This window comes from Mustela lutreola, chromosome 3 (assembly GCF_030435805.1).
Source record: "Mustela lutreola isolate mMusLut2 chromosome 3, mMusLut2.pri, whole genome shotgun sequence".
Lineage (NCBI taxonomy): Eukaryota > Metazoa > Chordata > Mammalia > Carnivora > Mustelidae > Mustela > Mustela lutreola.
This window is the reverse complement of record NC_081292.1, coordinates 114,121,446-114,144,532: the sequence shown is the minus strand read 5'-3', so window position 1 is coordinate 114,144,532 and position 23,087 is coordinate 114,121,446. Positions and strand designations below refer to the sequence as shown.

The 23,087-nt window shown below is 43.3% G+C and overlaps 1 protein-coding gene across 2 annotated transcripts in view; it reads left to right on the top strand.

Moving 5' to 3' along the window:
- The window catches only part of NCKAP5 (NCK associated protein 5), an 891,925-nt gene that overhangs the window by 44,823 nt on the left and 824,015 nt on the right, over positions 1-23,087 (top strand). The gene's annotated exons all lie outside the window — the stretch shown is intronic.

Here is a 23,087-nt window from a genome sequence, read left to right as displayed (position 1 = left end):
AATTATTGGAATGTTTGTATAGTGTACTTAATAGGCAAATGTCATAATCTGTCAACATTATATGTAATTACATTAATTCCAGCTGAAGTAGACTTTAACCTATACAAAAACACTACTGTAAAGCTGACATTCAATGCCAAGCCTATATATAGTTGTTCCATCCCCCATTTATCTTCATCTGGGGGATAAGTTGAATAAGGATCAGAGCTTCTAATATTGAAGAGTGAAGCATCCCTGAGACCCTAGGTACGTACCACAGTTCAATTGTTGATAAGCTTTCTTTTTAAGAGTGTGAATGCTGATGAGTGTCATTCCTAACAACCTGGTTGTGTTTGCTTCTCTGCGTGAGAATCTGGTTAGTCCAAGAAAGAGACTAAGTCACTGATTCCAGAACGTTGGCTGCTCTCTGAGCTCCGATGTGTGCATCCCCTCGTCTCTTCCCTAATGCATATGAACAGAGCAAGAAATCAAGGGAGTCACCTCTTTCTCTTTTGCTCATTGACTGAAATGAAGATTTAGCTCAGCTCCTTCTTTTGCTTGTCGCGGGAGGATGTGCTTTATTCGTTTGTGTGCTCCCAGCATATGGCTGGGAGTCTGGGTCAGAATAGGTATCCAATCAAATATTTGTTGACTGGATTTGTCAGTTGCGTTTTTCCCACCATGCTGCTATAGGTCTGGTTCTGCCAGTGTAGAGACAAGTTAGTTACCCCATAACAGCTGAGGCTTAGGGTCACAAAGTGTTCCTGGATGTGAGTTTCCGGGAACAGAGAAAAGGATTACGTTGAACTTTTGTGTCTAGTGCCTCTCTTGTTTTTAGATTCAATTTCTGTGTCTGTGTGGGCTGTGCACTGACCAGCCTACCTTCAGAGGCTAAGAACTTTTATAGCATTTTAGATTCTCCTCCCAAAGGATGTGCCTGCCCTCTTCTCATCCCTTAGGTCTTTCTATCTCCGGTCGAATGTGAAATAGCGTGTGTGTGTGTGTGTGTGTGTGTGTGTGTATTTATACATCTATTCCCTGAAGATAGTTTCTGGGGAAACAGGATAAAAAGACAATTTCTAAGCCTCTCCTTTGCCAAAAAAACCCCACCACTTTTTACCTAACCTGTTAATAGGGTCCGTCATATACCTCAACAGAGGACAGAGATGCTCATATGTTATAATATGAGCAGCACAGAAAAGGTTTTCTTTTAAAAAGGCTTTTTTTTTTTTTTTTTTTTATGAGAGAGAGAGAGCTCACGTGGGTGAGGGGAGGAAGAGAGGAAGAGGGATAAGTAGACTCCGAGCTAAGCACAGAGCCTGATGTGGGGCTTGATTCCACAGCCCTGAGATCACAACCAAAGCCGAAATCAAGAGTCAGATCCCTAACTCAGTGAGCCACCCGGGAGCCCTACAGGAAATGTTCCCTTCACCCCCGTATATCCTCCCTGATTAGCCCCTAAAGTCCTGGATTCTGCCTTCCACGCCAGAGTATAGGCAAAGATGCTATCAGTGCAAGCAAGCTAAGCTGTTGTCTTTCGTGGGAGCACTCATTAATAAAAGGTCTTGGATCTTTCCCAAAGGTCAAGCCACCGAGCAAAATTTTGTTGAGGGAATTGGTAAACAATAAGATACAGGGCATGGAGAGCTGGGATGCAGGGCTGGGCTGGGGCGGGGAGTGGAGAGGCAGTGAATTGGACATCTGAAAATCAGAGAAAGAGGAAAGAGCCTTGATGAAACCATTGTCCTTATTTAAGTTTTGCTCGGGGACAGGCCCGACTGAGAGCATAATCAAAGCCTGTGGTAGCAGCAATATACGCTGAAAACCCAAAACCGAGCTTGGGTTCCCCTTTGGCACGTGAGTCTTGTGGGGCCTGCAGATCCGTTTTCTGACTTCAGCATGAGAGAACAGGGAAAGTCAGAAACCGTTGCTTGGCACAACCTGAGAAACTTCATGCTATTCAATGTCCCCAAATGATGCTTACGGAGAGCTTTTACACTACTGAAGTATCTTCCGTGCTTCCTGGAGGTAGATTAAGTGTTACGGCTGCATGGGTATAATTGGGAAGATCCTGAAAGACTGTTGTCTCTATGAGTAGGTGGCCTGAGGGATGGGAGGTCTTAAATGACACTCCATATTACACAGCTAAGGCCACATCACTATAAATTAGCCTTCTCTTTTAGAGTTATGTTCTTTCTTCATAAAAGATGCTGAGGCAGTGACAGCAAAGGTACTCATTTTGAGCCGGTGTTTTGAGAGTGATCCCCACTGAGAGTCCCTTGAGTGAATTCTCTTGTGGCCTTCAGGAAGAGAGGTAGACAAGGATGAGGTCAAAGCTGACTGGCCTGTTAAAGGACTTGAAACAAAGACATCAGCCTCCTCTTTGGCTCCCTGCTGCATTCACACAAATAACTGGGAGAGAAACACAAGGTGATAATTCTGGAAAAGGCCTCCCGGACAACACAAGGGGAAAGAAACACCTGGCATCATATGCGGTACTTCTTTCTCAAGGCATGTTTACTTTATTCCACTTTATGTTGTTTTTTAAATTTTTAAATTTTATTTATTTATTTATTTTAATGTTGTTTTTAAAGATTCTAGAATGCTAGGATAGGGCTAGGTTATCCAGTCTCCTCACTTGGCAGAAGTTATTAACCAGTGAGGTTCAGTGTTTTTCTCAAGGTTCCACAAGTTCCATAGGATGCAGGGCTCTTACCCCTCACTTCAGTTCCTTACATTTTAGTACATAAAATCCCAGTAAGAGAAGACGCCCCTTTGGAAAACCGAATAGAGGAAAGAGAAATATACTAAATCTTACGTCTTGAAATTCTACCACAGTAATCATTATAACCCACATTTTTGAGAATTAGAAGGTCCAGAGGTAATTTCCACTTTCACATTCTGCAGGGAAAAAAAATTCCTCATAATGTACAGTAAGAATACGGTACTATTAACTTCATTACACTTTTTATTTTACATAATCAAATCATGAAGTGTTGAGTAGAAATTATAGCTCCCTTGCAACAGCTTTTAAATTTGTAGGCTAGTGGAACCACAGAATAAAGGAACTCACAGTCAAGATGCTGAAAAAAGCTCCCCATTGGGGGAGAGTTTCTTGTGGTTTTTAGTCACAATTTTGCCTTCAGGACAGGACACAGAGGGGGTTGAGTGTGTGTGTTTGTGTGTATGTATGTGTGTGTGTGGGCACCCCCGTAGCATTGAAGTGTTCTTTGATGTTATTTTATTTATTTATTTTTTTTTACTTGATAAATCACCCTTTTTAAAAAGAAAGTGACAGGTAAGTGAAACTGAAATGAAAAATATGTTTCAATGTGGGGGGTAAGTACCCGAGAGAAAGACAAGTGACTACAAGTTTGCCTTCACCAGTAGGAGGGTGCCAAGGAGCCACACGTTCACGGCAAGTACAGTCTTCTCTCTGATAACAATAAAAATCACCCCAGAAATCGAGGCCTCTTCTTGAACCAAAGCTGTTCTGCCCACCCCAGGATGCTTTTTGATCAGAAAAAGTCAGCATTTCACACTGTGCTTTTTTATTTGCAAGAATCACTCCCAGGCTGACTGTAGAGTTATATGATACTTGTGGCTCTGATAGCATTTAGCTGATGAGAGGGCTGAGGAGGGAATTTTCTCTTTCTCTCTCTCTCTTTAACCATCTCACATTCTAATAGGACAAATTCCCTTTTAATGTGAGGAAAAATTACTTTTTGCTTTTGGACAGGGACTGGAGGAAGTTTCTTTAACGAACGACCGATTCTTTCGCAGTACCCCATTCCTTTATTTCCCCTTCCAGAAGGAGCACAAAACGTTGGCCACACTAGATCCTCAGCTCTGACAGCTGGCAGTTTGATAAACTTGTGAGAACAGGAAAGACCCCATACCAAGTCCCTCAATTCACCTTTCAGCCTCTCGATAGTTTGTATCCAAACTATGAGAGGGATTAGGCCTTCCATAGGCACACATTTAAACCAAACAGTAAACATCACTAGAAAAGCTGCTTTACATTTAAGACGTTGTAGTCACTACGGGATGTTCTGGATAGGCTCCACTTTTCCCTCCAGAGCCATCCCTTCCTTGTCCACCTGCCTATGTACCCCTGGAGGATATACCACACAGAACTTTTCAGTAGGACCCTATGTCTTTTGGCATCTAGTTGGGTTTGGCTAATGGAGGGACCTAACAGATCAGAGGTCAAGAAGAGAGGTCAAGGTGATGGCTCTCCTATTCTCTTCTGGCCTGGTCCTGGGCCACAGGGACTGCACTGCTCTGCCTACGGTCACAGTTTCTGCTGGGCAACCCTCTCTCACAAAACCACAGTTCTCTCTGTGTTCTGGCACCTTCCCTTTCCTCATGTTCCACCAGGCTTCTTGGTAGTAATGACTGTTGGATGTTGACAGCCCATCTCAGGTTGGTCGGCTTTAGTCTTCCCACACTTTATCCTATGGTTCTTTTCCCCAAATCTTCTCAGTTTAGATGATTTGCCTGTGCCATCGGTTTCCCGCAGAGCCCCCTGACTGATACAAGATCATAGTTTATTTGTGGAAACTGACCTAATCAGCAAGAAAGTTGATATAATACAGAGGAAGTAATTGGTGTGGCATTGACTGAAAGGCATGCTAACAACACATTTCATTGCTGTATTACTTTTCTTCCCCAGAGAACTGTCTTCCCTATATCAAATTGTGATGGTTAATTTTATGTGTCAACTTAACAGAGCTCAAGGGTGCCCAGATACCTGGCAAAATACTACTTCTGGGTGTGTCTGTGAAGTTTCCAGAAGAGATTAGCACCTGCATCAGTAGATCCCCTAAAGAATTTCGCCCTCCCCACTGTAGGTGGGCGTCACCTGACTAAAGACCTGAATAGGTCAGAAAGGCAAAGAAAGTGCAAACCTGCTCTCTGCCTGAGCTGAGACATCTTCTGTCCTTGGATACTGGCACTCCTTGTTTTCAGGACTTTGGACTGGGACTGGGACTTACAGTATTGGCTCCCCTGGTTCTCAGGACTTTGGGTTTGGACTGGAGCTCTATCACTGGGCTTCCTGGGCCACCAGCTTGCAGACAGTATGTCATGGGGCTACTCAGCCTCTATAATCATGACTCCATTCCTTATAATAAGTCTCTCCGTATTTATACTTACAGTTATAATTGTATTTACAAAGGGACAGAACCCTGACAGATTCACAAATGTAAATCTCTACTGCTTTGTCTTCAGTGATTTCACCCCTGCTGAGAGACCAGAGGAATCCTAAAGCAGAGTTTCAGCAAACTCTGTGAAAAGTCAAATAGTGAAAGTTTTGGGCTTCCCAGGCCAGCTGGCCCATCACAGCTCCTCAGCTCAGCTGTGAGAACCCAAGAGCAGCCACAGATAGTATATGATATGAATAAATGGATGTGCTTGTTTCAATAAAACCTAATTTACAGAGGTGGTGGGCTAGATTCTAAAGGATAGCTGCATGTGGTAGAGAAATGGGAAACTTGAAGGTCTAGTTCACTTTTCCTGGGTGCTGACTTTCTGAATGGCAACTTGTGTTTACCCTCAGGATGCACAGTGTGCGAGGGCAGGCAAAGGAGCAAGTTGAGGACATCACGCGAAGATGTATGCACTCAAGGGCATGGATTTGAGCAAAGAATCAAAGCAAATGAATTAAAGCAAGTATTTTAGAAAGCTCAGAACTCATTGGGAACTTTTCTAAATGGAAAAATAGGGATATTGTTGGTGTGGCTCAGTGCAGCCTATGAATATTGCCCCCCGAAATCTGCATTTTTGTAATGCTTCAGGCTCACCTCTAGCTTTCTTGACTCTCTCGGTGCTGGGATTGGGCTACTCTCACCACAGCAATGCTGTACAGAACACAGGCCACTAGGTTGCTAGAGGTTTCCAGTGACTCAAATCCTAGCTACCCTTGTTCCCTTCTACTAACGGAAGCAGGCATGAAATATGGTTGACTCAGTGCCTCTGACCAGGAGACCTTTGTGCTCTGATACCAAGACTGTTTGAGATTTTTCAAGTAGAGAAAAGTCAGTGAGTAAGAGGGCGGTTTTATTCCCCAGCTGCTTCATCCCCTCAAGAGGGCTATTATCCCAGCTGCCTCCTGGGAGTCCTGAGAAGAACAGAGACCAGGCACTGGAGCCAGGTCAGTGGGAAGGTGTGGTGTCTGAGGCTCCACCCACGGCCCATTTTTGGAAAAAAGCAGCAGGTGGGGAACAGACCAGCTTTGGCCTGGGTTGGCTACCTTTCCAAAGTGTTGTGCTGAATCTCACAGCTCTTCTTTGGCAGCAGGTGACCATGAAGGGAGAAAAGTACCAGATGCTTAAATGAAAATGTACCCAGTGAATCTGTGCAACAGCGTAGCTGAGCCCATCGTGACAGGTCAAGAACACACTGGAGGAATGTCTGGCCCAGCTCCCGGCAGCAGCACAGATCTCTGGGGGCTCTGGATAGATTTGGGGTGGTTGGGCTGGGAGAACACAGAGAGGCTGGACCGGGTAGGTACAGCCCCAAATCCCTGGTTACAGAGGGTCTTAAAGGGGCCCCAGATGAGCAGGAACAGATCAGAACCCGCCAGTACCGAGAGGAAGGCTGGAGATATGAGCAGAATTGCTGCTGAAATGGTCTGAATGGAAGGCAGGATGAAAGAACAGAAATAGAATAAACCCAAGCAGTGGACATAGACTATGTGGGCAGTGGGGACAGGTAAAGTCCAGTGGAGCGCCAGGCTGGCTCAGTCAGTAGACGTGATTCTCAGGGTTGTGAGTTTGAGCCCCATGTTGGGGGTAGAGATTACTTATAAATAAATAAATAAATAAATAAATAAATAAATAAAAATTTTATAGCTATCTATCTGTCTATCTTGATGCTTGCTTTGGCAGCAAATACTAAAAGTTGAAATGATACCAAGAGAGAAGATCGGCATGGTCCCCATACAAGGATGATGGTAAAGTCTGACGTGTAAGCCACTGGAGCCAAGCATTAGGTGCAGCCCCGGGTGGCTCCCTCCCTTGGTGAGAATAGCTGAAGGGTTACTGGGGCTTGCTACGTGCCAGGCACTCTGGTCAGCACTTGAGATAGAAGTTGCCATTCAGTACTCAGGATGACTCTTTCAGATGGGAACTTTAATTATTCCTTTTTTACAAATAGAAAGCTTACCAAGTTGAAGAATTTCCTCAAAGCTATGAAACTTGTGTGCAGTAGACTGCTCACCGCTTGAAAACGCTGCCCCTCCTCTGGTGTCGCACAAAGGAATGTCTGCCTTCATTATGGTGACGGCTCACCCCGTATGACTCCTCTTCCCTTCACCTCCCTTCTGTCATCAATGACAATAAGGCCGTCTGTCACCATAACTGTACATTCCAAAATTCTTGGTAAAATGCCCCTTCCTGAGCTGCCGTATTATTTACCTCCGGTCTTCATCCCTGCATTCAATGCTTTGTCTCATACCTGTCCACCTTAAGTCAGGGTCTCTCAATCTGTCTAATATTCTGGACCCTGTATTTCTTTTTTTATTTCTTTTTAAAAATTGTTTTAAAGGTTTTATTTATTTATTTATTTGAGAAAGAGAGAGAGAGTGAGAAAGAGAGAGAGCGCACGCATGAGAGGGGAGAGGCAGACTCCCTGCTGAGCAGGGAGCCCAATGCGGGACTCAGTTTCAGGACTCCAGGATCATGACCTGAGCCAAAAGCAGTTCCTTAACCAACGGAGCCACCCAGGCTCCCCTCGACCCTGTATTTCTATCTGTTGTAGGGTTGGACGTGTTCTGGGCATTGTAGGATTTTCAGCAGCGTCCCTGACTTCTATCCACCAGGTACCAGTAGCACTCCTCGACCACTGTGACAACGAAAACTGTCCCTAGATGTGGCCCAGTATTCCCTGGGAAGCAAAATGAGCCGTGACTGAGCTAAACTGTAGGCTCCTAGAGGGCATGAGCCATATCATACTCACATTTGGGTCTCTAAAGTCTGACCCACGGAAAACAGTGCAAAAAATGAATGCGTGAGTGAACTTACCAGTGAGTGAGTTCATGAGCTAAGTACACGTTGGCAGGAGATACTGGGTATGGAGGAAGTGGGACTACCTGGAGAAAGTTTGGGATGGCAACATTTTCTGTTTTACTGAGTGTGATTCTAGCTTTTGTATAAAGACTTGTGTTTGCCTCAGAGATTCTTGACATGATACCTGGACCCACCTGAGTTCCAGAGTGCTCGATGGGGCAAATTTATGGAAAGGCTTCAGGGGTTTTGAATTCTCCAAAGTAGATTGTGTTAGATTTTATATGTATGTACCTATGTGCACATTTTTCTGGGGAGGGAGTCCATAGTTATAATCATATTTTCAAAGGTATCCGTGACCTGAGAATGGTTAGGTGGCTTCCTCTGCCATTAGTCTAGCAAGCCTGGTACACAAAACCTGCACACAAGTGGCTTACCTTACCCTGGTCACAGAGCAGGATCTCAGAAGCACGTGGTTCCATCACCTGAACCCACCTGCTGTCGTAAGTGCTCTCTGCCCGCCTCGGACACAGCTCTGCACACACTTGGCATCTCAGAGATCACTTAATCGAAATAGGAACTGGCAACGTTTGGAAAGCCCTCCGTGAATGCTATTATTGATAGATGATGATACTGCATCTTAAGAAATAAGTCCAAATGAGCAGAGACATTCGCTTGGCATGTTCTGTGTTTTCATAGGGCTCAGGGATCTGCTTGTCATTCTCCTGGTGTCTCATCATCTTTCAACAATGGGAATCATCAGATCATACAAGTTTCCATGGCAACCGAGGTTTCTGTATCCTCCTCTGGCAGCCTAAGATTGTTCCCGCGGCAGATTCTCTAGTGCTTTGTCCGTAGCGAGAGGTAGAGCTTTCATCGATCTCCTTAGAAGCGAGTCCTCAACCCCAGGAGGCAGATGGGTGTTCTCTCTTATAGGTGCCTGCTTCCCTCTCTAACGTTTCTAATTGATCGGCACAGGAATTGAGCACCTACTAAGTTCAAAGCTCTGTGAAATATCAAGGGTGAAGATCCATGTGAGTTTTAAGAAATGCAAAGCATGATTTCCATTTTGCAAAGCCTTACAAAGTCTAGTCACATATATACAAATCATAGTAATGCCAGGAGGTATACAGTGGTGCAAAGAACAAGAATGATGGGATTTCGAAAGGAGGTTGCAGGTCTCGCAACTGTATTGATCAGGATGGGCTTTCCCATGGAGGAGAGCTTTCATATCTCCCTCAGTGAAATTGGTCCAGATTTAGTCTGTGGTGCCCACGAGGTCCCTGAAACAGAAATTTATTGAGAGAACCTCCGTGTCTTAAAACAATAGAGTATGACTCCAAGGTGCCTAGCTTCAACTTGAGGAATCGCAGAGACCTTAAGGAAGCTCTGTTGTGATACTGAATTATTCCTCTTAACTTTCCTCTTGTCCCCTCTTGCCACCCCTCCCCCACCCTCTTACCCATACTTCCTCGTGCAGGCACAATGCATCACGTAGCTAAATCATTTTGATTTCCTTTCTTCTCATTTATCAGTGTATGTTATATCAACTGTATATATATGAGCTGTATTTCAGCAGCCTGTCTCACACTAATGTACCGCCCTGTACTATAGTTCATTATTATCAATTAATATTTATTAAGCCTCCATCGCATTCATGGCTGGGAACTAGGCAGCATTTTCCTTCTTTCTGTTGCATTGCCACGTTCTGTTGCCTTGGCTCCGCTTAGCCAGTATTTATGATCTTTCTGCCAGTTTTCTATTCATGTGACAGCCCTCACACTCATCCCCGTTTCAATTAATATTTCAAGAGCAAATCCAGGAGCCATTGTATTAAAACGCTTCACTTAAAACCAGATGCACTGCCTCAATGCTGTCCCTTTCGTGTACTAATTTTGCAATTCTGTCCTAACATGGAATCCCATTTGTCCGGGCTTCTCTCTACAAGCCCAAACAGTGGCTCCTCCCGGTTCCTTTACATTCCAGGCAGTTCCAGATGTTTCCTCCTCATAAATTTCACTTCCTCAACTAGGCTTAATGGATCATAATTGTCCATTTCCGAAGATGCCTCTGAGGTTTGCCTGCCTTCTGTCTTTCAGCACCTTTCTGGTCCTTAGTCATAAGCGATTGTCTTCAGCTTGGTATGTTTCCTAATGTAATTAACTCATTGACTGCTCTCATGCACATAGATGTGTGGAGGGAAATAAAATCATTTGGCCTGATAAATTCTGGAGTCCATCTGTCAATGCCAGCATATAAGTAGGTTCAGGGGCTGTTGGTCCTTCTGGGAAGAGGAGCAGCTGTCAGAGGCCTGACATCCCTGGGGATGGTTCGGCTGTGAGGCTTCTAGTAATCTGATGTGAGTGGGTATAAGGCTGAGCTCAGAGTCTTTGAAGTTACCACCCACGTGTGATTGGGCTGCGGCTACAGCTGTCCTCCCCACCCTGCTACGTGGAGTTCTAGCTACATGGCAGCAGTAGGTAGCTACTCAGAGATCTCATGCGCCAAGTTTAGAGCTCTGCTGGTAGGTCCCTGAGGCAGATTATCTGACCTACTTCCTATTCGGTAAGGGCTAGCAAAGAGAAAGTGAAGGTAGGAGAGAGCCAGATCTAATGTTAGCATTTCTCATCCTCTTAGGAGGAGCTGAGGAACTTTCCATGGTTTTGCCTACTGCATCAGCAATATTATTTCATTATTTGCTGCATCACTTGAAGTCCTAGGAGGAAACAGATGGTGTGCTTAAAGCCAGATGATGGAGGACAGTTTAATAAAAGGCCTCTTAAAAGGTAGGGTGGAATGTAGGGTCCTCAGCAATATGACAGGACAAGGATATGACATGGCCATACAACCCCATGGCCAGAAGGAGACAGCCACCTGGTACCAATGTCCCCTTAGGTGCAGGGATGCAGCCAACCGGTGCTGGCCCAACAGGGAGCGGGCTTAGAAACTCGCACCTCCCCTCCCCTTCTCCAGGGCTCTAGGAAACTCCAATTTGCTGACCCCAGTTGGAAACCAGAGGGAGAGGGGCCTAGGGTGCACCCTGGGCTATTTCTGTTATTCAGCTACTTCTGTTACTAGAAAGAGCTTCTTACGAGTTGTTCTCTAGCCCATTCCCTTGCACTCACCAATTTGGTTTAAGTAGAACAAAATGCTGTGACATCTTCACAATTTAAGTTCCGCATGGCCAGTGACACGGTCTTCTCTCAGAGGTCCTGATAAAAATGTCAGTGCGGGGCTACCTACATGCTGTGGGGGGGCTGGATTACAAGGGGTGTAATGTGGCTGGCAGATTGAGCATTGCGTTAGAACTCTGTGTCCTCAGATTAGAAGTTGAGGGGAGCCCTTCAGTAGGTGTGTGGGCTTCAGCAGGTTTCTTAAACTCTCTGAATCTCTGTGTTCTCAAGAGTGTGGTTTCCATGAGTGTAAAGGGAAATAAAGATCAAAAAAATTGTCTCAGGAACTGTAGGACTCTCTGCAGATGGAAAGTAGTGTATTAGAGCTCTGATGGCTTCCTCGCTGCTCAGCTTCAGCCTCTCAAAAATATAAGTAGCAGCGGCAGCTTCAGAAGGAAACACAAAGAGCCTACTATGCGCAAAGCACTTATTTTATTTTGTTTTGTTTTATCTTATCTTATTTTATGTTACTTTATTTTTGTGGAGAGTGTAAGTGGGGAGGGAGAGAGGGAGAGAGAATCTGAAGCGGCTCCTGGCCCAGCACAGAGCAAGGTGTGGGGCTTCATGCTATGGTCCTGATACCATGACCTGAGCTGAAATCAAGAGTCGGACACTTAACGGACTGAGACACCCAGGCGACCCAAGAGCACTCATTTTAAAGGGCGCAGAGCAAAGAGATGGCATGTAACGTAGTAGAAAGAACACGGGTTGTTCCGAGAATCAAGGGAAGGGATTCCAACAGAGCACACAGCCTTGTGCGTGGGGCCGCCTCCTCCCCCAGGGCTGCAAACGCGTGGAGCCGGCTGACTCCGCGGCTCCAGACGGCAGTTTTCTTTGTCTGCAGATGGAAGGAGACATTCAGCAAAGATTCTTTTTTTCCTGTTGGTTTGCCTATATTCATATGCGATGTTTAAAAACTGATGGCATACCTGTGATGCTATCAGCCAGAAATGTTCATCAGGTGTTAACTACAGGTTGTATCTGACCGAACCGTGGAGTCCTTTCTTCTGAGGCCAGCTGCCTCCCTCGTCCTCTGCTAATGAGCTGTGCTCCAGACCTTCTTATATGGGGCGTGACATTTTTCTGAAACTTTTGGCCTCCTGCTCTCACCCCTGAAGCTCAGCCATTGTCTATTTACAACAGGCAGTTTTATTCCAAAGCTGCCAGGAGCGCCCGTAGCCTTCTAAACAAGCGTACAATGATTCCCTGTGCGCAGGGTCCCGCTGGGTCCTCGGCCCCAGGCCCTGGCCCCTGATAGGATCAGGCTGGAGACTGGGCTGCAGAGCCCTCTTTTGTTTTCTTCTGCCTTCGATTGCTTTGAGCTGTGCCAACTCAGAGCGGTGGGAGACTCGATTTGGGGAAGGGGTTGGAGATCATTTCCCATGTGACTCTATGTCTTTACTTCGATGGGGGAAGACAAGCTCAGAGGGTTCAGAGCGGGAAAGATTTTCCACTACATAAAAGAGAACGAAAGAGGAAACAGGGTCCCAGTGGCCTCTTGCCAGGCCCCAGGAATGCGCCAACCCTGGGAATTGGCCCCTGGCCAGCCTCCTCAGAGGCTGCTGACTTGGGAAAACTGGCTCTCTGGCCGCTGCCAAGAATGCAGACAATGGTCTTTTGGTTATTTCACTTTTGAAATTTAGGCTTTTGTTTTATTATCACCAAAGGTAACATTTATTGGGCACCTAGGTATGCATGCCAAGAGATAAAATGCATGATTAGAAGTCAGTGTAACTTAAACCGAGCAGAAACACCAGGGTCCTCATATAATATTTACAGCCTGCTTCTAATTAGGGCCTAATCCTCTGTTCGGGCATGTTGGTACCTTAGATGTGAGCGCCCAATGGTACTGAAATTCTAGAATTAAAATCAGTTTTTAAGTGCTAGAGTGAGCTGTATTTATGTCACTTGAAAGGGCTGACATAAAACTTATTCAATTGTCATTCACTTGAGAAAGGACTTTGAGATAATGAAGCCCAGAACCGGGGTGTGCTGAGGAGGCGGAGAAACTGAGATCCAGTCATTGGCTCAGATTACTGAATCCTGGGATGGAAAATGGAGGGACCTACCACACCTTTCACCTCAGTGTATGATCACATTGTATGAAATGAGGATGATGTTTGTGAACAATCAGATGATCTTAAATTAGTCCATATGGTTTTGCATTTCCATCTCAGTCAGTGCTGTTGATTATTAATAATAATAACAGCAATTAATATGATACATTTTTATATCCTGGCTTCTGGACTTAATATTTTATTTGCACTAGCTCACTGAATTTTCGTAAAAACTCTACAGGGAGATACTATCCATCCCCTTATTTAGATGAAGAAGCTGAGGCTTAGGAATTCAGTGACTTGTCCAAGATCACATGACTAGTAAAGTGAGGGCTTTCTGACCACAAGGCTCATGCTGCTGACACCTGTACTGCCTATGTTTACCTTAAACACCTCTCAGAGTCGGGAGGAGCATGTGTCTCTCTGCTGGAATCAGTGACCTTTGTGGCTTCCACTTCCTGCGCTGGTGGGGTTGGCTGACTTCCAGATGCCATGTCAGCGCCATAGCTCCGACGGCCATTTTTACAGTGGTTCCTCTCCAAGTAGTTTCTCTGGAGCTTTTTACTCAGATAACAGTCTGGCCTCCCTCATGTGTAGGAACCTTCCCTTGTGCTGCGATGAGAGGTCCTACCAGTATTCTGAGCTGTGGAAGAGAGGGGAAGCCTTCTCTGAAGAAGTACCTGAAAGAAGTGTAGGCCCAGAGGCCTTCACAACTCGTTTTAAGAAACTTCTATTTATGTGAATTCAGATTTATACAAAAGATGCTTCAGGGGTTGCTGTTCCTCTTTCCAGAGAGATTCCTCATACAAACAAAGAACTCACCAAAAGATTTTTTTTAAAACAAACTTTAATGCCTTTTAAATTGAATTGAATTTTCAAAATTCAATTTGCGGCAGTAGTTTCCCATGGAGCTAAATGTCCAACATCAGACCTTTTTTCCTCCTTTGATGGAAAACAGATCACAGATGATATTTCGGGTTGAAGCACTTTCCCCAGGAGTCCTGAACAGCCTGGAGAGCCTGTCGTTGTACATGGAGAGAGTTTTTACTCAGGGGACAAAGAGGAAAGTCACAACTAGGACTCCCAGGCTCTGACTCCTCCCTGGTGGTGTCTTTCTTCCTTCTGAACTCTTAACAGTCCTGGTGGGGATGACGGACAGTGTGGTGTACAGCAAAGAGTGGCTGGTATCCTGCTGTTAATCCAGAGTGAATCAGTTATCTTCAGACTCTCTTGCTCTTGTCTGAAGGACTTCTGTGAGTCTGCAAAACTTCTTCCCTCATTGCAAATTATAATAATTAAATGTTTACTTTTATGCCTACCATGGGGCCCAATCTTCTGAAAATACGAAAGGAAAAGAAGAAATCAGGAAAATTAACTTAGAAATGGATTATTGGCCATTGGTGACATGCTGGGCACTGCACAGATCGATCGTACCAATTTTGATGAATTCTCTTACTCAGATATTTATTGTGTTTGGTTCTTCAAGGAATTCTGTGGTGAATAAGACAACTGTCACCCTTCTCTCATGGAGTTAATATTCAAATAATTCTCCCAGCAACCTGTGAAGCATGTATCGTAAGTCCCATTTTAGAGATGGGGAAGGTGAGGCTCCAAAGGGTTAAATACCTTGTCCCAAATCATGTAAGTTAGCAGGAGTTGGCACCAAGTTTCTGAACCAGAACCATGTCTGACCAAAGGCCAATTTCTCAATTGTTCTAGTCTCTGTACTATTTGTAACACTCAATTAAGGACCAAATCTGTTTTACTTGGTTAATGAAATACTGTCTGTAAATAACAGCAACAAAACTTTTTGTTTAAGTGAGTTAACTAAGAGGAGTCTTAACCTAACAGGAGCAGGGAGAGAGTTTATCCTTTTTCCTGTGTGGTCACCGGATTGCAGGAGGAAATTGGAAAAGCAAATACAGTGGTTATTAGAAGAGGCACAGCCATTCCAGCCACCTATTTGATTTTCAAAGTCCGGTGCTCAGAAAGGATCCAGGTCCAGATGACGGCTCCTGTCGATAAGCAGGCTGCTGCTGCAGGGCTCCTTTAGAAAGGAGAATGAAACCAGCTAACAGCACACACAGCTCTCAGCATTGTAAAATAAGACCCAGCTCGGCTACTGACAAGCGGTCTGCTCTCCTCAAACACTTCACATTTTCCTGAGCTTCTGTTTCCTTCTGGACTTATAAAGGATCAAGTGCTGCGAGAGCAGCACCAACAGAGGAAGTCTGAGAAAGTGAAAGCTTAAACCCCAGGGGCAAGGAGAATTGTGATAGAGAACTAGGGAGTGGAGCAGGGGTTTTGACTTGTCCACGGTTCTACCCCAGTGCCTAGCAGAGGGGAGCATTGTGAGAGGGTCCATGATTGGCCAGGTGAAAGAAAAAAAAAAAGAAGAAGAATGATGGCTGCTACTCTAATAAAGAAAAAACGAAGTGTCATTGCTGGTAGCACTGGCTTTGTTCCTTTTATGTGCCCCTACAGCCACCCAGTGAAGCTTTATCCTGGTGAGCACTGTGTGTGATCCACACACACTCTTCACTAAATGACCAAAGACGGCACGGCCCTGAGAGCTAGAGAGGCTCAGCCCGCTCTCAGCTGCCCAGGAAGCAGGCTCACTCATCTGGACGTGATGGAAGACCATTCCCGAAGCCTGCCATGCAGACTCTGCCATGCAGAGCGAGGAAAAGGGACCACCTCGGTCCAGGGCCCCACCTCCCACCTCTGCAGGGAGCATCATCGTTTCCCAGATGCACCTGGAAGCCCATCATCCATTCTTCCACCTATCAAATTTTCATTGAGAACCTTATGTCCAAGGCACTGTGCTCCTATTAACATCTTTAAAAAATGTAGCTATCTTTAAAATTCAGCATTTTTGTCTCTGAATTTCTACAATGCTTCCTTCAGAGCGCTGCTGGTGAGAGCCCTCATGGGGAGCCACACAGATGGAAGCCACAGAAGCTTAAAGTATGCACTGAAGGAGTTGGGAGGTTATACTCTTGATAGGCCCCATGTGACTATCAAGAGTATAACCTCTATGTATGATATAATGAGGAATGGAGACTAGAGTAATTAATTCTCTGCAGTCAAGCAAAGACTCATTGGCCAAAGGAAAAAGAAGGACTAGAAAAATCATCAAACAATACACACACACACACACACACACCTCCTTTCCAATAAGTGTATCCAGTTTCTTCTTTGCTCTCTCAGCCCTGAGAAAGCAGCTGGCATTTATGGGATGTTCCAGAATAACACGGACCAGTGATCAATAATATCCATATGGTTGAGGCTTATAAAAACTGCTAAAATGGTAGATCACAACCTAAGCATTGCATTTTCCATTCATTTCCCAAATTAGATAAATCCAGCACATTTGGGAAAAGGTACCCAAGAACCAGATAGAAACTTTGTGCAAATGGACCTGCAGAGCCATCATAGAGTTGTGAGATGTTGGAGGGTAGGGAACCCAAGGCCAGACACCAAAGCAGTGGCCATTCAGTTGTGACAAGTACATGAAGTAAACAAAAAATTTAGGGAAACTTGATGCTCCCACGAAGCAAAGGCTGCTTGCTGAATAGTGAATGTTAATGCTACTTCTTTACTGCATTTTGTGGTTTGTGTTCTTGTCACATGGCTCAGATACTCCCAGGGGAACTGAAAAATAATAAGGTGTAACATGGGGGTATTTCTTGAACTAATTATCTGAGAGAATGCATAGAAAATCGAATAGACTAAGGTTTCATGCTTAAATAAGACTCACCATCGTCCATGACAATGTACAAATTGATCCATTAGAAAAGTTAATAACTTAGCTGTTGTTATTAGTAGCCAGTTCGATCTGGATATCAGGAGTAATCAAATCAATATTTCTGTGTTCATATTCTTTGTATACACACCTAATAAACAGACTAAATAAATGAATAAACACAACTTCAGTTCTGAGTATGTAACAAAAATGCTTGAGCTCTATCCTCATGTTCTGTAAATGCACAACTATTTCACTAGTTAAATTAAATTAAAATCTCAGTTAAAAACCTGACTGTGGAATCTAAAGTCTCATACTTCTTTTCAGGTGAAAACTTCTAAGGAACTAATTGTTATATCATAGTCACTAAGTGCCTTAGAATGAATCAGTGAGAGTTAATCAAGGCCTCCCGTAATTACACTTAGGTAGGTAGATTCATTGTATTTTTTCCCCATTTTATTTTATTTCTTTTCAGTGTTCCAAAATTCATTGTTTATGCACCACACCCAGTGCTCCATGCAGTACGTGCCGCCTTAATACCCACCACTGGCTCTCCCTTCCCCCGAACCCCTCACCTCCAAAACCCTTGGTTTGTTTCTCAGATTCCACATTGTATTGGTTTTTAAGTCTGACCAACTTAACTTTGATCTCAATCTTCTAGAGGAAAAGGTATTTGCAGTTGTCGTTGCTATGTTCACAGCATGTAGCGTAATGTCCAGCACATAGTACGGCTCAGTAAATGCCTGGGGAGTGAATTGCCCAATGGCTTTGGGCTTCACATGCCAGTCCCAGCTTTGTCGCTAACTGGCTGAGACTCTCTGGACAATTCATCTTTCCCTTCTGAGCTTCAGCTTCACCTGATTGTCTTTGTGATCACAGGTTGGGTCCCCTGTGGCATGTCAAGTTCCTGGGAGCTCCATGCCTCCATGACATCAAGTGTCTAGTGCAGGGTGGGAGATACCGAAGAAGGGAAAAAGAAGATTCTAGCTATCAGTCTGCTCCCAGCAAAAGATGGTTTCAGTGACTGAGCAAGCATAATGAGCTTCTCCTCTGTGTTGCATTTAAATAAGTGATAAAGATGGAAATTTCTCATGATGGAATTGTAGGCATCAGTGAGCAGGGAAGCACGAGATCTTATAGGGAAAGAAATTTATGTCACAAATATGTCACTCTCATGAGAAGCCTACTTGTAAAGGTTGAATTCCGAAAGAAATTTAATATTGGGATAATTTATACTAAGAATGAGTTATTTGCTTAAATTCCTTTCAAATGTTTCAAGATAGACCTTTTATAAGTCAGTTTGTGATCCTGCTTTAATGTGTGGTCTTCCCATGTGGCCCAGAGCCACCATGTCAGCTTTTCTTTTTCTAATTTTTTTGAGTATAGTTGACACACAATGTTACATTAGTTTCAGGCAAGAACATAGTGATTTAACAAGTCTCTCTGGCATGTTGTGCTCACCACAAGTGTAGCTACCATCTCTCACCCTGTAGCTCTATTACAGACCATTGACTATATTTCCTATGCTGTACCTTTCATCCCCATGACTTATTCATTCCATAACTGGAAGTTCAGACTCTCATCCCCTTCACCTATTTGCCTATCTCCTTACCCCCATTCTCTCTGGCAATCATCAGTTTGTTCTCTGTACTTGTGTCTCACTTCTGCTTTTTATTTATTCTTTTTTTAGATTACACATACAGGTGAAATCATATGGTACTTATCTTTGTGTGTCTGACTTTCCTCAGTTAACATAATACCCTCTAGGTCCATCCATGTTGTCACGAATGGCAAGGTTTCATTTTTTGTGGCTGAGTAATATTCCATTGTATATTTCTACCACATGTTCTTTGTCCATTCATCTGTGGATGGACACCCTGTCAGACTTAAAATCCATTTAAGGATTCTGCTTTGTCAAAACCATTATTATCTCTTTCAGGGGTGGCCATTCTTTCTGACATTTTGGTATTTGAGATAAATTATTGTTGTGTCTGCTTTGCAGATCTCCCACTCAGGTTGTACCTCAGAACTATTTTGCCTTCCAAAATTCTGCTGCAGAAAGATGAGTCACTCCACTATCAATGGAGCAGTGTCTCCTATCCGATAAGCCTGCTTGAGTTGTAAATTATAATGAAAAGTTTTGCCCAAAGTCACACTTTTGTGAACTTTAGAGGGGTTGAATAAATGGTAAGCCCTCACTGATTTGGAATATCTGGAGTACAGTGTCTACCCGACTGATTGTTTTTTAAAGAACTGAAGCTTAAGGCTTTCCAAATTTATATTCTAGTTGAATTAACAGAATTTTCCTCCATCTGCTTTGAAAAATGAATTATCTGTCTTTAAGACTCAGGGTGGTTTTTTGTTTTTGTGTGTGTGTGTGTGGTTTTTTTTTGTTTTTTGTTTTTGTCTCTTTTTCTCTTTGTTCCTTTGTTTTTCTTAAATTCCACATATGAATGAAAGCATATGGCATTTGTCTTTCTCTGTCTGACTTATTTCACTTAGGTGGTTGCCAGAAGGGCGGTGGGTGGGGAGAATGGGTGAAACAGGTGATGGAGATTAAGAGTACACTTATCTTGATGAGCACTGAGAAATGTATAGAATCCTGGAATCATTATGCCTACACCTGAAACTAATATAATTTTGAAGGCTAATTATACTTGAGTAAAAATAAATAGAAAAAAAAAAGAAAGAAGTATCTGTGGTTGGCATTGCTTTGCAAATCTAAAATCAAACATCCAAGCTCTTTAAAGCAGTGTGTGTCCTTTTCCTAAGATTCTGTGTTGTTGCTGCAAGATGACATAGATTCTGCAGATTTCAGATTGAATAATGATACACTTCCATGTAATCAATTCCATACTTATAAATGCTTATAGTGTTTGCTCTTCTACATCATTGGAAATGGTGAGAGAAAGTCTGAAAAACAGCTTTTGGGTCAGAAACAACTTGAGATCTACCCTTTACCTGCAAAAATCAAGGAATCTGCAAAATAACCCTCAGGGTTTTACATTGCTTTTACTTGGCCTCAAGTCATGGGTTGGTTTTCGTGGTATGGCCTCTGATGAGGTGATGAGGTGTGTCCACCTGGCATGGATTTTATTTCATCTGAAAATGTCTTTTAGGGATTCTATCTAGCTTGTGCATTTTTAGAACCCAGGGGTGATTGAGACAAAAGGCTTAAGTATTTCCTTCTCTTGTGATCATTGTTAGACTTGCAAATTAGCTTTGTGAGTTAAGTATCTCTATCACATCCAGATAATAGAAAGCTTTTCTTCCCAACTAAAGGCTGGTTCATTTTACCAGTTTGGTACTGGATTTCAAGCCAAAAATAGATCATAATTCTTTGGTAAAAGTCCTTATGTGACTTTGGCCAATCTACAAAAATCACACAAAAAAAGATAAAACCAGTGACATCTGGAAGCCTCAGTCTAGTAATTGGAACATTACCTACAACTCCTAAGTTAGTCTTGTAGAGCTTCCTTCTCCCCACAGGGAGGAAACAACCTGCATTAGAGCTCAAATAATATTGTCAGCCGCCAAGTTCCTTGATTCAAGAGGTCATTGGCCTGGGCATGACGACCAGATTTCAGAGAGGGCCCGGTTATTCTTGGAGCCATAGAACAATTTTATCTGTGGAAGCCGAGATAATGAACTATCGAAGCTTATGAGATAATCATGTGAAGCTTGAGGATATGAGTGGACCGCCTTGACCTTCAGGCCAGCACAACTGAATACAAGACATAAGGTAAAAACCATTTCCTTCTTTTACAGACATCTTTGGTGCTCTTATAACTTTATTTCTGTTCTTTTATGTATAAACAATAACTTTTACGACTTGTCTCATCTTTTCCTCACATGTATTATGCTTCATTACATGTAAATATAAACATAATAGTCCCCTTTACCTGTGGTTTTGCATGTCTATAGTCAACTGCCTTCTGGAAGCAGATGGTCCCTTCTGACATATGTCCAGTGGCCCATAGTAGCTGGATGCTACGTCACAATGCCTACCTCATTCCCCTCACTCCATCTCCTCACGGAGGCATTTTATCATCTCACAGCTTCACGAGAAGGGTGAGCACAGTACATTGTGAGGGAGACCACAGTCACATAACTTTTATTAGAGCCTATTGTTTGGCTATTCTACTTTATTATTGTTATTGTGAATCTCTTTCGGTGCCCACGTTAAAAATTAAACTTTATATAGGTATGCATGTGTAGGAAAAAACATGGTCTATGTCCCCTGTTTCGGGCATCCGTAGTGGGTCTTGGTCCATATCTGCCATGGATAGGGGGAGGGGGAACTGCTGTATCCTGTAGGGAATCCATGAACTTGTCAGGAGCCCCCACCCAGGCAGTTTGCTGACCAGAAGTCGGATGCTCTTCCCTTTCCTTCCAAAATATGAATCTCCGAAAACCACCACTAATGCTTCGGAATGTAAGGCACAACTCTCAAATGCTGAGTGTTTACAAACACAACCTCAAATTTACGGCCTATGTTGCTTATGGACTTCTTTTTTCTTTCTTGACAAAAAACCTGAATTGCTAAAACCTGGCATGAAATTTCTAATTTCTCCATCCCTCTGAGAAGCTACAAGATCAGAGAAGTGGAGAGTTTTCAAGCTGGAAGGGGTCTTAGATATCTGAATAGATACTAAGCATAAACATAGCTCTGCGGGCTGCATTTGCTCATTTTGAACATTCTGGAATTTGTGTTACCTGAGGTTCTTTGTATCTCTCTGAGAACACAAAGATAAAATCCCCTGTGGTCACTTCTCTATTATTTACCAGAGAGAAAAACTTGTATCTGAGCCTAGTTAGCACTGCTTTGAACTTCTTGTTTGCCTTCTTCCCTGTTGGTCACAGTCATATGTAAAATTTGGAAATGCTAAAGTTGCCCAAGGAATAAACAAATCTTTTGGAAGTCTAAACAGATTTCCACATGGTTGTCTGTCCTCAGAAACGGCTGCAGCAGTTCTGCTACTGCTTTGAAGTGGCCTCTCTTTATACAGGAAGAACGTTCTATGTGACCAGGTGACTAGTAAGAAGCATATAGGAGTATTGAGGAAAGTGGAGAGAGAATGTGCCACCCTTAGCTCTCTGTTACCTCCCAGTAATCTTTCTGATGGCCATTCTGGGGCAGGGGCTAAGGCTGAGAAACTTCAGAGCTTGCCCACGACTGCAACTTACATGCCACATTCTTAGGTGGGAAGCCATAGCAACCCAGTTAATATCAACATTCAAAACAGTGTCTTGTAATTAAGACAGTATTAAGAAAATAGAACTTCAAATGCATTTTCGCTGGAGCTCAAAGATGATTGGCTGTGTTGTAGTAGGTCTTTTTCTTTTCTCTTAAATCAAATTTCCGACAGTCCTTTATCCCTGAATATAGATGAAGCACATCTGATATTTGGAAAATAAATGTGTGGCATCAAATTTTCTATGCTAATCTTCTGAAATTGGCAATTGCCTTAGCTCAGTTATATGTTCTATAACCCTAGCAATCTGTGGAGTGCTCAGTTTCCATGGGAATAAGCTTAGCACATTCATTCAGCTCAGAATCGGAATTAATTCAGGAGGTTGTGGCTGTCCTGACACTGAGGGCTAAGGGAGCCTCCTAATAATTAGAAATATCATCTGTATTGCTTTATTAGACAAACACTTCCCTGGGTGTTTATTTGTTTGTTTGTTTTTCAGATATTTAATCTTACTGCGCCTATCTTCTGCAAGGAGTAGTTCTTTGTAAAGATAATTAGAAATTCTTTTGGTTTTTCACTTATTTGAATTCATCATAAGAACTTTGATATTTCCCCCTTTTCTTAAACTGCTCAGATTTTCCCAAATAGGTGCAGACTTGTAATCCTGAGGCGGTAATTCTCCAATTTGAGACTACAGTGAAATTATGTAGAAGGCTCATAAAAAAACAGGTGACTAGTCCCATCCCCAGAGTTTCAGATTCAGCTGGTCTGGGTGGGACTGTTAATTTGCATTTCTAGCAAGTTCCCAGGTGATGCTGATGGGGGTGGGGAGATACCGTGAAAACCATAAACCTTGTCAAAGATCCACAAAGCTTAGAAAGCATTTTTTAGGTCCTTGCTATGTGCTTAGTGCTGTCCTAAATTTCATCAGA